This window comes from Podarcis tiliguerta, assembly GCF_965153285.1.
Source record: "Podarcis tiliguerta genome assembly, chromosome: 1".
Taxonomy (NCBI): domain Eukaryota; kingdom Metazoa; phylum Chordata; class Lepidosauria; order Squamata; family Lacertidae; genus Podarcis; species Podarcis tiliguerta.
In genome coordinates, this window is record NC_139534.1 from 115,117,327 (window position 1) to 115,133,641 (window position 16,315).

A 16,315-nucleotide genomic window follows, 5' to 3' on the forward strand; every position below is an offset into this window, starting at 1 on the left:
ATTTAAACATTTGCTGAACCCAACCGCCCCGGCTGATTTCCCCATCCCTCAGATCTATTTCATAATGTCACATCAAAGGATAATCTATTAAGGCTTTATTGAAGGCAAATTAGCACCTCTGTCAAATTAAGATTCCAAATAATTGGATTTCCTTTATCCCCCCCCCCCTTCTCCTTCGGCCAAAGCCAGATTATTTGAGAGAATGACAACTTAATTACTGATGGAACCAGCAATATCGCTGCACTTTGGAGAAAGGGTGAGCCCTGTTTCCTACATTCCAGGCTGCAAGAAGTGACACTCAATTAAATGAAAAATGTATCAGCCAAACTGTCAGAAAGATCACAAAAGTCTGCTCAGGGTGTGGTGTGGGGGAAGCTGGATTGGGGGGTGGATTAACTTTTAAATTGCATTATTGCTAGAAGATATAGGGATGTGGGTGGCTCTGTGGTGTAAACCACTGAGCCTTGGGCTTGCCAGTTGGAAGGTCGGTGGTTCGAATCCCTGTGATGGGGTGAGCTTCTGTTGTTTGGTCCCAGCTCCTGCCAACCTAGCAGTTCGAAAGCGCTTCAAAGTGCAAGTAGATAAATAGGTACCGCTCCGGCAGGAAGGTAAACGGCTTTTCCATGCACTGCTCTGGTTTCACCAGAAGCGGCTTAGTCATGCTGGCCACACGACCCGGAAAAACTGTCTGTGGACAAATGTCGGCTCCCTCAGCCAGTAAAGCGAGATGAGCGCCGCAACCCCAGAGTTGGTCGCGACTGGACTTAACTGTTAGGTGTCCTTTATGTTTGTTTGTTTTTTACTGCTAGAAGATCGGAGTCTTCTGTGGTGTGTCCAGGAGTTTAGTCAACCTTGATTAATTGTGGACCCAGTGGTGAACAAAGAGAGATTTAAGAGTAAAACTGGGTCACAACTTTATTGAACAATTAATGTGATCTGAGACAAGCAATGACTTTCCTAGCTGATAGAACAACATGAGCTGTTAGCAAGGATGGAGAGCTTCAGACCCAATGTGGTCCTCTGAGTGCCTCTGTTTGACCTTCAAGATGGTAGGCCATACCTCCTTTTTTCAAGGTCATATGCCTCACCAGCCCTCCTCTGCAGTCTCCTCAAGTTCTTTGGCCTTCCTGATGTTGCTGGACAACAACTCCCATCATCCCTGACCATTGGCCATGCAGGCTGGGGATGATGGGAGTTAGAGTCCAACAATATCTGGAGGGCCACAGGTTTCCCATACCTTCTGTACATAGCTTTTCTGAGAATATACCGGAAAGCGGGGTCTGTTCATGGCACAACAGGACACATTGAAGCATTTTGTTTTATAGCAAGTGTTTAATGGGGTGACTTTTTTTCAACCTTTTCCAAGTAAGGAGAATCTCACATTGGGTTTTGGAAAGAGAAGAGTGAGAGTAGTTTCATGGGATTAATTTGCGATGCAACCTCTAGAGTTTGCAAAACCTGTTTCCCATCTCTGTCACAATCAGCAAGATGGGTTTCTGTTTAGCTCAGCGCTCTTCTTTTTCTCCATTCCAGAATCTTGCAAATCAACCTCTCCATCTCCCTGGCCTCCTCAATTCCATGCCCTTCACACAACTGGATACTGGTCTTCTGGGAGTTTTGCAGAATGGTAAGTAGCTGTCATCGCCTGCCTTCTTCTCACTCTTCCTCAAGAGCTAAATCATCAGAAAAGTGTGATGAAGATAAAGTGCTTCAGAAATGACCATTCATTGCCAGGCATCCATACTTGGCAGCATGTCCCACTGAAAGCAATGGGACTAGACGGGGGATAAATTTGGTTATGTGAATTTGGTAAGTGTGAATTTTTCCTAATATATACATCATTTCCACTAATAAACATATTTTTTGCAAAGCATTTTCCCCTAATATAAGGCATGTATGTATGTTGTTTTCAGAAATACATATGCATTCAGTGCACAATTTACACCAGCACATGCATATTTGTACACATTACTTGGCTGCAGAACTGCATTGCAAAATTCAGATAAGTGCAGTTTTCAATGGATGGCTGTTTTCATTCTCATATTGCTTCTCAAAGGGAAAGTTAGATAGATTCACCGTCAAATGTGAACTGAATTGAATTCCCCACCCATCCCTAACCATAACTGAGAAGCGACCTCATGTTAGGCAGCGTGAAGATTCCTTTATATCACATTTTCAGAAGTCTTCCTCAAAACCTAACTCTTGGGTACCTTGTTTTGGGGCTTTTTAGAAATTGTGCAGATTGTGTCAGACAGGTTGCTGCAGTTCTAGCTAACCAAGGCGCATTTTTGCAGTAGAGATATGAATGGTTGAATTGATACAGTATGCCCAAAATTCATTTTTATTTCTGAGGACTGCTCCTCAGGGATTTCATGCACGTCTGACGGCATCATCTATATGCACATATATAAATGTCTCATCTTTTTTTTGCCACTGAAGAGACCTACCACTTGATTTTAATACAAGTAAACAAAACACCAGATGTGAATATGTATCATGTTTGTGTGTGTGTGATATAAATATATGTATATATATTTGAAGCCCCCTGTTTGTCATCTTACCAGCAAATTTCACCAGCTACGAACTTCTGATTCAAGCCAAAACTGGAAACCTGTACGTTTTGCTGGAGACGAATATATCAGCATTGGGAGAGGGTAGTGACTTCAATTTTGGGAGGGGAAATCCGAAACTGAAATCCCTTTCTTCCTGCGGCTGAGTTCCCAGTGACTGCAACAGCTGCTATAGTTGGCAGGCCCCCCTTTTAGTATGGTGAGGAGGAGTCCTATCTATATCCATTGGGGTACCCAGCTTGCGGGTTTCGACTGGATGCAAGTCAATGCAAGTCTCGCAAGAGCCTCCTATGGAGATTTCCTCTCTCTTTGAATTCCACTCATGCTAGCGACATGTGGATTCTTGAGTGTTCTGTGTAATTACTAGGGAGGGGGAGCCCAGTGGAATCTTCCCAAACACAGGCTGACCTTTTGAAAAAAGCACTGGCTGTAAACACAGACACTGAGGGACCCACCTAAGCGAATGATCCCTCACAGATCTCATGGCAGCTGGTATTCATCAGTGCTGCATGTATACTAAGACCTGGCCAGACAAACACACACACACACACACACACACACTGAGTGCGGGTGGGAAAGGGAACTAGATTATATTTGTGCCTCATCCCGCTCCCCATTCCCACCCAAAATTCTTCTAAGATTTCTGTCCCCTAAGGTAGTATAGCAGGTGCAATATATGGCGACAACTCAGGAAATGTTACTAAAAATGATATCTGCCTTTTGTGTTGCTCATACTGACTGTATTGAAAATAATACAATGTACGGTTGGGATCTGACACCTAGTAAAATTGTGAAAATGTACAGAACCAGTTCAAATGTGTGCTGGAAATGTAAAAGGAAAGAGGGTATGTTTTATCATATGTGGTGGTAAAAGCTTTCTGAGAAATGATATATAATGAGTTGAAAAAAATGTTTAAGATAACGTTTGTTAAAAAAAACCCAGAGGCTTTTTTGTTAGGCATTATAGGTGTGGAACTACCAAAATAAAATAAAAGACTGTTTATGTATGCAACGACAGCAGCAAGGATGCTTCTTGCCCAGAGATGGAAAGAAGAAGAAGTACCGACCAGAGAAGAGTGGCAGACCAAGCTGATGGAAGATGCAGAAATGGCAAGACTGATGGGAAAGATCAGAAATCAGGAAGGCCAAGTATTTTTTTAAAAGACTGGAATAACTTTCTAACATATTTGAGAGATCACTGTAAACTGCTGAAATCACTGGCAGGAATACAATCACACTTGTAATGTGACATGGAATTTGGATACTATGATTATATATCAGATAGATTACAGTAAAAGATGCAGGAACAAAATTTAGAGTTGGAACCAATGGAGGGAAGGAAGGAGGTCTCAAGGTTCAAAAGAACCCTTTTCTTTTTTTAATGTGTGTAAATGTTATGTTTATGGTGTATATCTTTTATGTAAAACACACACACACACACACACACACACCACACATATGAGTTATAAGACTGGTAATGCTAAGGTTTAAGATAAAGGTAAAGGACCTCTGACAGTTAAGTCCAGTCGCGAACGACTCTGGGGTTGTGGTGCTCATCTCGCTTTACTGGCTGAGGGAGCAGACATTTGTCCACAGACGGTTTTTCCAGGTCATGTGGCCAGCATGGCTAAGCCGCTTCTGGCAAAACCAGAGCAGCACACGGAAACGCTGTTTACCTTCCCACCAGAGTGGTACCTATTTATCTACTTGCACTTTGACATGCTTTCGAATTGCTAGGTTGGCGGGAGCTGGGACCCAGCAACGGGAGCTCACCCTGTCGTGGGGATTTGAACCGCCGACCTTCCGATCGGCAAGCCCTAGGCTCAGTGGTTTAGACCACAGCGCCACCCGCGTCCCTAATGCTAAGGTTCAACGACCATAAAAAAACAGACACACAAAAGAAAACAATACAATGCAACAAACAAAAACAAACAACCCTAATGGAAGCAGTTGTAGGGTGGGAATGTGGAGTTGAGGAGCCCAGGAACACAGAAGGTTCTAGATTCAATTCATGGCATTTCCAGGAAGGACTAGCAGAGACTTCTGCCTGAAACCCTGGAGAGCTACTGCCAGCTTATTTTTTGTTTTGTTTTTTTATTAAATAGTTTCTTGTTTTACAGAAGTATGTGTAATGTCTCTTGTATTTTTTCCATGTAACATTTTTGAAAATCTGTTTCATTTGTTGAGACATTAAAGTAAAGGTAAAGGTACCCCTGCCCGTACGGGCCAGTCTTGACAGACTCTAGGGTTGTGCGCCCATCTCACTCAAGAGGCCGGGGGCCAGCGCTGTCTGCAGACACTTCCGGGTCACGTGGCCAGCGTGACATCGAGCCAGAGCCGCACACGGAAACGCCGTTTACCTTCCCACTAGTAAGCGGTCCCTATTTATCTACTTGCACCCGAAAGTGCTTTCGAACTGCTAGGTTGGCAGGCGCTGGGACCGAACAACGGGAGCGCACCCCGCCGCGGGGATTCGAACCGCCGACCTTTCGATCGGCAAACCCTAGGCACTGAGGCTTTAACCCACAGCGCCACCTGCGTCCCTTTGTTGAGACATTAGGGGGGGGGGAAAGGAGTGGAGGGGGGGAAGATGGGTGGGGTCGGGTCAGGTGGCGATGTTTCTATTTTGCTTAATGTATGTAGGGTTTGGTGTCAGCGTTGCTCGTGCAGGTTCTCTGCTGTTCACTTGTGTTCCTTTGGTGGTGAGAGAGGTTGGGGTTGGCCTAGGGTGTGGTTGTTTGTTTGGGATTGGCTGTGCTGATCTTTGTTTTTGTGTGTGAGTGGGGTGGGTGGGGGTTTTGGATCAGGTTAGCCATATTGATTTGTATGCTGTTGGTGGATTATTGTCATTGTCTTGTTAGAGCTGCTGCCAGTTGGGCAGTACTGAGTTAGTTGGACCAATGGTCTGACAGCATAAGGCAGCTTTCTGAAAGCTGCGCTGAGGGAAACTAAAACTAAATCATTCAAATGAGATATTTTTTAGGGCCAAACCCAACACAATGGCAACAGTCCTGTTTGTTTATTTCCAAGTCTGATCCCATTGGTAATGGCTTCCTAGGATTCCTAGGACTCATTCCAGGGGCCCTGACTGTTTTGTTTCTCTTCTGCGGAAACATGTAATCACATCCTAACCTGAACCGAACCAGGATATGCTTAAGTTTCCATTGCCTCCCTGATTTCATCACTATGTTACTTTGGTGAATTACATGTACTCTTCAGACAGATTGACAGTGTGGCAGGAAGACTGAAGTTTTCTCTGATACACAGAATCATTAAGGCTCCACCTGCGCTTCCTGTACTTTCCTATGTGCGAATGTGTCTCACTTGGGGAAATCTTGTTTGTTAAGTCCAAATTTTCAAAAGGGACTTTCCCTTTCATTTCCAGGATTATTTTGGAGTTTATCATGGGTTTTTTTCTTACTGCATTTTTATGAGTTGAATGAAAGTTTCCGTATGATATGTCAGTGATAGAATGGATAACAGTATCTGAATGATTCCTTCTGTGCAGAAGGCAAGGCTTTTCCATTTCATACATCAGTAGAATTTGCTGCGGTACAGCTAGAAATCCATATAGCCATGGTGTTTATTAACATAAAGAACAAATTCCACCCTTTAAAAAAAAAGTGTTATTTTAGGGTTGAATTCTGGACACATTTGGGGATAACTGAAGAATCCAGGTTTGCATCCGGTCAGTGCAAAGATTTACACTTGCACAATGGGAATTTCCCCCCTTCCTTTACATGCCCCCTAATTCTGTTCTCAGAGTTCCCCAGGCATTCCAGAGCAAATTTGGGGAGAGTGCAGGGGAAGGGGGGGGGAGTCCTGTTGCACAAGCATAAATCTTTGCACTGATAGGATGGTTCCCTAGCACTACACTGGAACAAGCAAAACTATTTTCAAATCCCAGTACAAATTGGCCTGATTTGAACCTCCTCCCGTAATTACATACATTTCAGAAGTTACGTACCCTCTGAATTTGCTGTTCACCAAACGGTGAGTCATAATATTCAGCTTTAAAATGTATCACACGTTTAAAGCTTTTTCAAAATACACATTGCAGTAGCATTTAACTGTGAATTTCTTTACTTTTATATGCACTGATAAATGCAGAAATGGGATAGAACAGAGTTAAGGGTGGTCACATGCAGATTTAAGTTTTTTTAAAAATATATAAAATAAATGTTGCTCTGATTTAACACCCTCATCCCTGAGCTCACGTTGTAAGGCTTATTAGAGACCTTTAAGACTTAACAAAAGAAGCACTGGAAAGTCGATGTGAAGTTGTAATAATAATAATAGTAGTAGTAATAATAATAATAATAATAATAATAATAATACAATCAAGAATACAGTCAGCTCTTCATTATTTTAAGGTTGGAAAGAACAGGAGATAACCCCGCACTCCCCACCTCGACCTTCAGAAATTATGAAACTCCATAATGTGGATTATGGAGAAGTGAATCCCTTTTACTCCCCCCACTAAAAGCCCCTGGACCTATTCATCTGCAGTTCAGGTGGCTTAACCCAAGCTGGGCTCAGAACAGCTATCAAGAGTAAAATAATACAGCATTCTAAAATCAATTTATTATAAAATAAGTTCAAATCAAATTAATGGCAACCATTGGGCTAGAGTTCTGTGAAGAAATTCCAAAGGTCAGGCTGTGCCTTGGCCAAAGGCCTGGTGGAACAGCAGGCCCTGCGGAAAGATGTCAAGTCCCCCAGGGCCCTAGTTTCTTGTGACAGAGCGTTCCACCAGATTGGAGTCACAACCGAAAAAGCCCTGGCTCTGGCTGAGGCCAGCCAAACCTCTCTGTGGCCTGGGACCTCCAAGGTGTTTTTTGTTTGAAGACCATAAGGTCCTCCGTGGGACATACCAGGAGAGGCTGTCCCGTAGGTACGAGGGTCCTAGGCTGTATATGGCTTTAAATTTCATCTTCTTCAGTCATTTGCAGATTTCCCATTATACTGAATGGGGACCATGGACCAAAATAGTGTATCTGGTTCCTCCCCATTTTATCCTCTAAACATGCCTGTGAGGTAGGTCAAGCTAACAGGCAACAGCTGGCCTAAGATCATGCAGAGAGCTTCATGGCTGAATGGGGATTTGAAGTCTGACCCCCCTGGTCTTAGTCCATCACTCTAACCACTACACCATGCTTGCTTGCTTTTTGCCCAAAGCTAAAGAAGATCAAACCTATCCATTCTTAAGGAAATCAGGCCTGATTGCTCATTGGAAGGACAGATCCTGAAGCTGAGACTCCAATACTTTGGCCACCTCATGAGAAGAGAAGACTCCCTGGAAAAGACCCTGATGTTGGGAAAGATGGAGGGCACAAGGAGAAGGGGACGACAGAGGACGAGATGGTTGGATAGTGTTCTTGAAGCTACCAGCATAAGTTTGACCAAACTGCGGGAGGCAGTGGAGGACAGGGGTGCCTGGTGTGCTCTGGGGTCACGAAGAGTGGACACGACTAAATGACTAAACAACAACAAAAATCAGCCATGAGGCCCCCACACAAGTGAGAATCTGACAGTGGGGGAGGAACTTTAACTCTTCCCCTGCACCATTTCCCCAGTATAAACCACCCCGTTTTGCCCTAAATAGGTAAAAATACTTAGGGACCCACTTACATGTTCCTCCCACCCCAGTGGTGTAAGTAGCAGGTATGGGGGTACAATTCAACTTGTGAAAGCACCAAAACGTACTGAGGAATGCTCCTTTTCATGGGGATCTGTGCCAATCACTCTCCCCATCTGCAGACCCCGCCCCCAACTCCCACACTGCTCTGGAGATCTTGCAGCTCTCCATAGCATCTTCTGCGGGCAGGGGGAGCTTGCAGAGGAAGGAGAAACCAGAATTGCCTTCCCTCTTCTTCCAGCAAGAGCATCCAATGAGTGCAGTTCCTCTTGAGGAAATTCTAGATCCAGCATCATATCTTTCTTTAAGGGAAGAAAGTGCAACAGCATAGCTTGGAGTCTCAGTGATAGGCTAAACCTACAATGACAGCTTGATCTTGAGACTCTCTCTGTTTCAAAGTCCTTTATAACCATTCCTAAGCATCTGCCTGAGTAGTGTGCTTTATCTGATTACCAACCAGAGTGAGTCTAAAGTAATGGAAATGGATGCTTTCAACCAAATTCACTTTGTATTGGAGAGTCTTTTCAATGTATCTGTGCTTCAGATGCAAAGGCGATACTCCCCCCATCCTACAATTCACAAGTAATTAGTTTTTCTTCCTTGAACCACTCATTTCCTGAAAGGGCTGCTTATCCCATCTCCACCACAGTTATTGGAAAACAGGAAAATTTGTCTCCCCCTCACAGTTGTTGAATCACAAGCTCCTGCAGTCAGAGAGATTTTGGGAAACGAGATATATTCAAAAAGAATTGTGACATAATGGTCTGGCTTCAAACAAGTCTTCAAGATACTATACGACCCTATTTGCACTGTACATTTAAAGCAGTATCATGCTACTTTAAACAGCTGTGGCTTTCCCCCAAAGAACTGTGGGAACTGCAGTTTGCTAAGGCTGCTGAGTGCTGTTAGGAGACCCGTCTTCCCCCCAAAGAGGTACAATTCCCAGAATTCCTCGGGAAGAGGAACACTCTGGTCTTGACACTCAGACTAGACCAATTGAAATTAGAGGATCTAAGTTAGTCATGCCCACCAATACCAGTGGCTCAACACTAAGCAGAACTTAGATGAATACAAGCCATTATGTGAGCTGAAAACAGCCATCTTTCAAAATTTGCACTTTTCAAAATTTTGCAATGACAAGTTCTGCAGCCAAGTAAGATGGCCCAAAATGCATAGACCTGGCTAAAGTGGGCATAAACAATGCATGTATTAGTAACAGCAGGCAAAAAATGCACCAGACTGCCCAAAAAAGTCCATATCCAGATAAATTCACACTAAAAAGTATGATTGATTTACATAAGTACAAAATGCAAACCAGTGTGGTAACATAGCCATCTGAATTTAAGATTAGAAAAGGGAGAAGAGCAGAGAAACTGGCATTGAGAGAATCAATCATCCCTACTTCCCACACCCATAAGAGAGCTCAACGAACAATGTGATGGGTATTTCAGGAAGTGGAAGTTGCCTGAAGATCTGTGGCCTATGGACCAGCAGAGAAGAAATTTGCAGAATGAATGAAAGACAACTCACAAACACCTCTTGGCTATCTTAAGGATAAGATAAGTGCAATAAAAATCCTATACTCCACCAGTGGGAACTTCTCTCTCTTTTGCTCTTTTGCACACAAATTTTCCTCTTTGATCATTTTTAATGCAATTGCTTTTCAATATTAATTGAAGGGTTAAAAAAAAACACAACGGGAGGGATTTTTGGCACAGCACTAATTTTTTTGCCCCGCTGGCCAGAAAGGTTTAAAATAAAACTGCTGAACAAGAGAGAAGCCCCGGTTTGATCAAGTGCATCCAGGTATTTTTAGAAGACAATTTTGAATGTATTTATAGAAGTCACTTTTTGCATGGAGCCTTCATACCGAGCTGTTTATTATTTGCAAGAGTTACAAGTGCCTGCTTATGCGCTGCATATGCAAATAAAGCTGATCCATGGAATTTTGGCATAAGCCAGCACGCTTCATCTGGGAGCAGGTGCTTAGAAAAGCCTTCCTGTTGGGGGGAAACGAATGTTTTCCGAGAGTTTTTGGAAGCATCTCGCATGCAGCTGCTGACACGTTACGAGCAGATCCCTCGGCAGCTGAGCTTTTGCTGGCTTAGGCGTCTGTCCTCTCGCTCAAGGTCCCACTTCCCACCACACTAAGCTTTGCTTGGCAGCAGGTAGAATTGCTAAGCACACAATATGTCGGATGCTAACTCGCCAAAGCGAGGAATGAAAAATGAGGTGCTTCAAGATCTCAATCCCCTGCATCCCTTGGTGTTATAAGACCCAGGCTCTGGATCAGGGATTCAGGAAGATCTCACTCAGAGAAACAAGGTCAGGTGCCTTGTTTAGAGAGGTCAAAGAGTGGCACTCAAGTACATTCCAATGTTTTGGGCTACTTATAAAGCCCCCAAATGACTTAGGGTTCAGATATGGAGCAAGGTCATAGCTGCACGGTAGAGCATCTGCTCTGTATGAATGAAGTCCCAGGTTCAACCCCTGACTGAATTCCTAGAAAGCCATTGCCCATCAGGGTAGACCAAAGGCGGAGAACTTGTGGCCTTCCAGGTGTTAATGGATTCCAACTTCCAACAGCCCAGAATAGCATGGACAATGTCCAGGGTTGAAGGGAGATGAACAACATCTGGGGGCCCACAGTTTCCCCATCACTGGTGTTGAAAATGGTTATCAGGCTTCAAGTAATCAGCTTCCTCCCCCTGTGGCAGTAGATAAGAAGATCAAATGAAATGAACATCTTACCAGTTAGAAACTTTAATAATCACAGCGAGAGACAAAGAACACATCTCCTAGAAATGGCAGTGCTCCCAGTTAAGGGTCACCCCCCCCGTCCCTATTAATCTACGTCACTCCTACATCTTGTAATCTGAGTTTGTAGCCTCTGCACTTTCTGTTCTAACACTTTCTGAGCTCTCCATGACTTTGGAGATGGGGGGGGGGGGGTGAATGCTGTCCAGAGACTTTGAATCTGTAAACCCTCTCTCTTCATGTTTCTTCTCCCAGCTGCTGCCCATTCAGTATTTCCCAGCTTCTGCCTTCTTAACTACGCCCCTCTGCAAACCACTGTTCCAAATCTACACTGTCCTCCTGCTCATGGGAAGATTCAGGATCAAGATCAGGGGGAGGGGGTGGCTCCCACCATTCTTCCTCAGCATGGTCCCTGACATCGGTGAAAGGAATTAAAGATGAAACTGCCCAAATCATAATGCTGTAATACAAATCAATGGTGCGGCTGCACTCAGAATACTGTGTGTAGTGTTCTGGTCACCTCACCTCAAAAACGGACATCTTGGAGTTAGAAAGGTTCAGAAAAGGGCAACTGAAATGATGGAAGGGATGGAGCAAAGGTGGAAAGGCTGAAGCATTTGGGAAATTTCAGTTTAGAGAAAAGCTGAGTAAGATGTGACCTGATAGAAGTTTATACAATTATGCATGGCATGGAGAAAGTGAATAGAGAACAGTTTTTAATCCCTCTTTTGTCTAGTAGTTTGGATAGGTCAGTTAGCTAGAGCATGGTGCTGATAACACTAAGGTTGCAGGTTTGACCCCGTATAGGACAGCAGCATATTCCTACATTGCAGGGGGTTGGTCTAGAAGATCCTCAGGGTCCCTTTCAACTCAGCAGCAGCAGCAGCAGCAACAACAACAACCACTCTGGGCGGCTTCCAACAAAGATTAAAAACACATTAAAATGTCACACATTAAAAATTTCGCTAAACAGGGCTGCCTTCAGATGTCTTCTAAATGTCAGGTATTTGTTTATCTCTTTGACATCTGATGGGAGGGCGTTCCACAGGGCGGGCGCCACTACTGAGAAAGCCCTCTGCCTGGTTTCCTGTAGCTTTGCTTCTTGCAGTGAGGGAACCGCCAGAAGGCCCTCAGCACTGGACCTCAGTGTCTGGGCAGAACAATGGGGGTGGAGACGCTCCTTCAGGTATACTGGGCTGAGGCCCTTTAGGGCTTCAAAGGTCAACACTAACACTTTAAATTGTGCTCAGAAATGTACTGGGAGCCAGTGTAGGTCTTTTAGGACCGGTGTTATATGGTCTCGGTGGCAGCGCCCAGTCACCAGTGTAGCTGCCACATTCTGGATTAGCTGTAGTTTCCGAGTCACCTTCAAAGGTAGCCCCACGTAGAGCACAAGCGGGAGATAACTAGAGCATGCGCCACTCTGGTGAGACAGTCGGCGGGCAGGTAGGGTCTCAGCCTGCATACCAGATGGAGCTGGTAGACAGCTGCCATGGATACAGAATTGACCTGCACCTCCATGGACAGCTGTGAGTCCAAAATGACTCCCAGGCTACGCACCTGGTTCTTCAGGGACACAGTTACCCCATTTAGGACCAGGGAGCCCTCCACACCAGCCCACCCCCTGTCCCCCAAAAACAGTACTTCTGTCTTGTCAGGATGCAACCTCAATCCATTAGTCGCCACCCATCCTCCAACTGCCTCCAGGCACTCACACAGGACCTTCCCTGCCTTCACTTCGCAATGAATCTATGAAATCACAACATCATCCATTGGACATCCATTGAAGATGAATGTTGGAGGATTCAGAACAGATAAAATAAAGTACTTTTCCATTGAGTGCAAAGCAAAACTATGGAACTTATGCCCACAGGAAGAAGTCATGGCCACTAACCTTGATAGTTTTAAAAGAGGATTAGATGAATTCATTTAGGAGAGGGCTCTCAATGGCCACTAGCTGTGATGGCTATGCTCTGCCTCCATGTTCAGAAGCAGTAATGCTTCTGCATATCAGTTGATGGAAGCCACAGGAGGGGACAGTGTTCTTGTGCTCAGGTCCTGCTAGTGAGTTTCCTCTTGTTGGCCAATGTGAGGACAGGATGCTGAACTAGACAGGCCACTAGTCTGATCCAGCATGCATTCCATCTTCACCCTTAGCAAGCTCCTAAATTGCCTTCATTGCCAATGAATCTCAAACTTCACACAGATCTAGCAACCTTAACTAAGAGCCTGGTAAAACTGGTTAAATTTAACCAACTGTTTAAATTACCCAGTTCCCTACAAAATCTGAAGACAATTATAATTCTTTGGAGCTGAAAAAAAAAGTTTTGGCAAAGGTGTGCAGGAGAATTTTCCTCTTTGCACAGGAAGAAAATCCTTTAGCATTTTTCTCTGTGCAAACAGGCAACTGAAAACTGACATTTTATCCCTAGATTCGACTTTTCTTTTCATGTGATCTCTTAATCTTAACAAACACAATAGAGCCTCAGATTTAGGAAATAACTTGTTTGCTTCCTGTGTCTGGAGAAAGAAAGAAAGAAAGAAAGAAAGAAAGAAAGAAAGAAAGAAAGAAAGAAAGAAAGAAAACGCTTGAAGGAAGTGGTTTGGCGTATCAAAGGAATCAGGCAAGAAAAATTGGACATCAGGAATGCATGGAGGTCTATGGGGTTTGAGACATTGCAAGGCATATTGGCAAGAGGGCCAAATTCAGTCTGGTTTTAAACATGACAGCTGAGTTTAAAGTCAACGTAAGCACGTGTATGTCTTGCTTTCACGGTGCTGTCGGCAAGCAAGCAAAAACCTGAAGCTGCTCAAAATGCCATCTTTGTGTGTTTGAACATCCTTCCATTGACAGAAGCTTGACGACCGCTTGGAAAATTGATGTGATAAAGGGGAGGGGGAGAGAATGAAAGGTTAGCAAATGTGGCTCAACTAAAACTACCTGTCATTTTGTTTTGTAGGCAGTCCTGAGAGAAAAAGAGGCAGAGATAAGGTACAGGGGGACAAGTGAACTAATTCCTTGCTATTGTATTCAGGTACAATTATGGCAGCCTCTATAAAACTGGAATTAATCCATACAAGATGCAGCAAACAGGCTTTATTGCTTTGAGGGAATAAATCATTGGTGAAACTTCCAAGGTATTTCTATATATCCATATAATCTTGTCTTAACTGTCATTGTGGAAAGGTCACATTGCTCACCACCCCTCCTAGCCCATACCTTTGCTGAGTATGTGTGTTTGTGTTTGTGTGATTCTTCCTCTGTCACTTAAGCCCTTTTCAATTTACGTTCTCTTGGTACATTTTGTGCCTCTCAATTGCCTTCAGTCAGAAAGAGATACATGGCTTTGTGCTTCCTAATTTGTCTGGTACAAACACCTCATGTGCCTGTCAGAGGGGATTTGTTTTCTTTGCTGACCGTGTTTGTGAAAACTGCTTCAACGGGTTGCGAGGGCCTGATGGCGGCCCCTTCAGCAGCTCATGTCACCAATCTAGTGAAAACAATTCACCGGCGAACCTGATCAGGGCTTCTCCTAGGCATGTGGTTGGCCACTGTGAGAAAAGGATGTTGGATAAATTTACCCTTCTCTGTGGTAAAAATAATATCTTCTCCACCCCCTCACAACCTGACGCACACAAAGCTCTTGTGTGGTCGATCTCACGGCCATTCAGAATGCAGGATGTGAGGTACGAGTCTCCTAGGCTGTCAAGGAGAAGGTATCACTTGAAGTGTCTCAAATCCCTTTTGATGCCAGTCTTTTCACAGTGACTCTTATTGGAATAGAAGCCTTGTCATGAGAAATTTGAGTGGCAGCAGAAACAGAAAAAACACACCAACCCTTAAAAAAATAGCAGGAGGGGAAACAGTGAAGAAAACTTGGTGACTCAGATAGCGGAAAGGGCGTCCAAATTAATCATCTCCTCTTGCTGACATCAATGCTTACTTTCCTTTCCTGACATCAGTTCCTTTTGGCCAATAGAGGCAGAATGATGATGGTCTTTCTGTCACTCACTGTCCTTTTTCAAGTGCCTCTCCCCTTTTTTTCTGTAAATCTAAGGATGAAAGTCACCTTTTCTTTAAAAAAAAAAGTTTGATGATGAAGAGGGAGGGAAAGTATCAGTAAAAAGTTTGAAAAAGTAAAGGCTTGTTGGAGGTGACCTCAACATCTAGTTCGCTAGAGCTACTGAACACCTTGGTTCAGCTGGAACTCTACACATGCCCTCAGACTATTTTGACTTTGCTCTTATTTTGCGAGGAAGCCAAGGTGGTTCAGACTAAGAAAACCACAACGGGAACCATAATAACTGAGGTACAAGGGGTTTTTCCTGCCTTTTCTAGTATATGTAAAGGATTATATAAGTGGAAACATATTTAGTCCCTGGCCCGTTGGTTACATCTAATACAGATATCTACCCCCACACCTTCATTGAGATTAATTAACTCTAGGAAAACCAGCATCCAAGGTTATTTCAAGGATAAAAGGAGAGGATCGTGTATGTGCCCTTGAGCTCCTGGGAATGTGTGTGATAAGAATGCAATGTAATCAGCCAGTACAGGGGATTCTCGTTAGGCAAGCCAATACAAAAAGGAGGTCTCAGTGGGTAGGGAGTTTAAAAACTATGGGGTTAGATGAAGAGCAAGAATTGTGAGTCTGGGGTCTCTATATGTTGCTAGACAACAACTCCAACCATCCCTGACCAATGGCTATGCTGATTTGGGCTGAAGGTAGTTAGAATCCAACAACTTCTGGAGGGCCACAGGTTCCTCACAACTGGACTAAGCACTCATGGCTAGGTCATTTAAGCTTAAGGCAATTCATTCTATTGTCATGATTGTCAGTGACAGGGTCTCTCAGTGTGGAGAAGAAGACTCAGATGAAAAGGGGGCTGTCACCCAGAAGGGGGACCCTCTTTTGCACCATCCTGGCCAAAAGACCTCCTCAGACTTGGATGACGAATTCACAGGAGCACAATTCTCTTCTTCACTTTGCAGAAGCTTAAGAATACTAAGGACACTTTAAGGCAGAGCTTTCCAAACTTTTCATGTTGGTGACATGCCTTTTAGACATGCATCATTTTGTGACACAGTAATTCAGTTTTACAGTGGTACCTCGGGTTAAGAACTTAATTCATTCTGGAGGTCCATTCTTAACCTGAAACTGTTCTTAACCTGAAGTACCACTTTAGCTATTGGGGCCTCCTACTGCCACTGTGCTGCCACCGCACGATTTCTGTTCTCATCCTGAAGCAAAGTTCTTAACCAGAGGTACTATTTCTGGGTTAGCGGAGTCTGTGACCTGAAGCACCTGTAATCTGAAGCGTCTGTAATCTGAGGTACCACTGTACTAGC

The 16,315-nt window shown here is 44.0% G+C and overlaps 1 long non-coding RNA gene across 1 annotated transcript in view; it reads left to right on the forward strand.

Annotated features, from left to right (window-relative positions):
- Positions 1-7,954, forward strand: part of LOC310677985 — a 25,528-nt gene extending 17,574 nt beyond the window's left edge. The window contains exons 3-4 of the long non-coding RNA XR_014511546.1: positions 1,534-1,627; positions 7,749-7,954. This is a non-coding gene — a long non-coding RNA (uncharacterized lncRNA). The remainder of the gene's footprint in view (positions 1-1,533; positions 1,628-7,748) is intronic.
- The last annotated feature ends 8,361 nt before the right edge of the window (positions 7,955-16,315 follow it).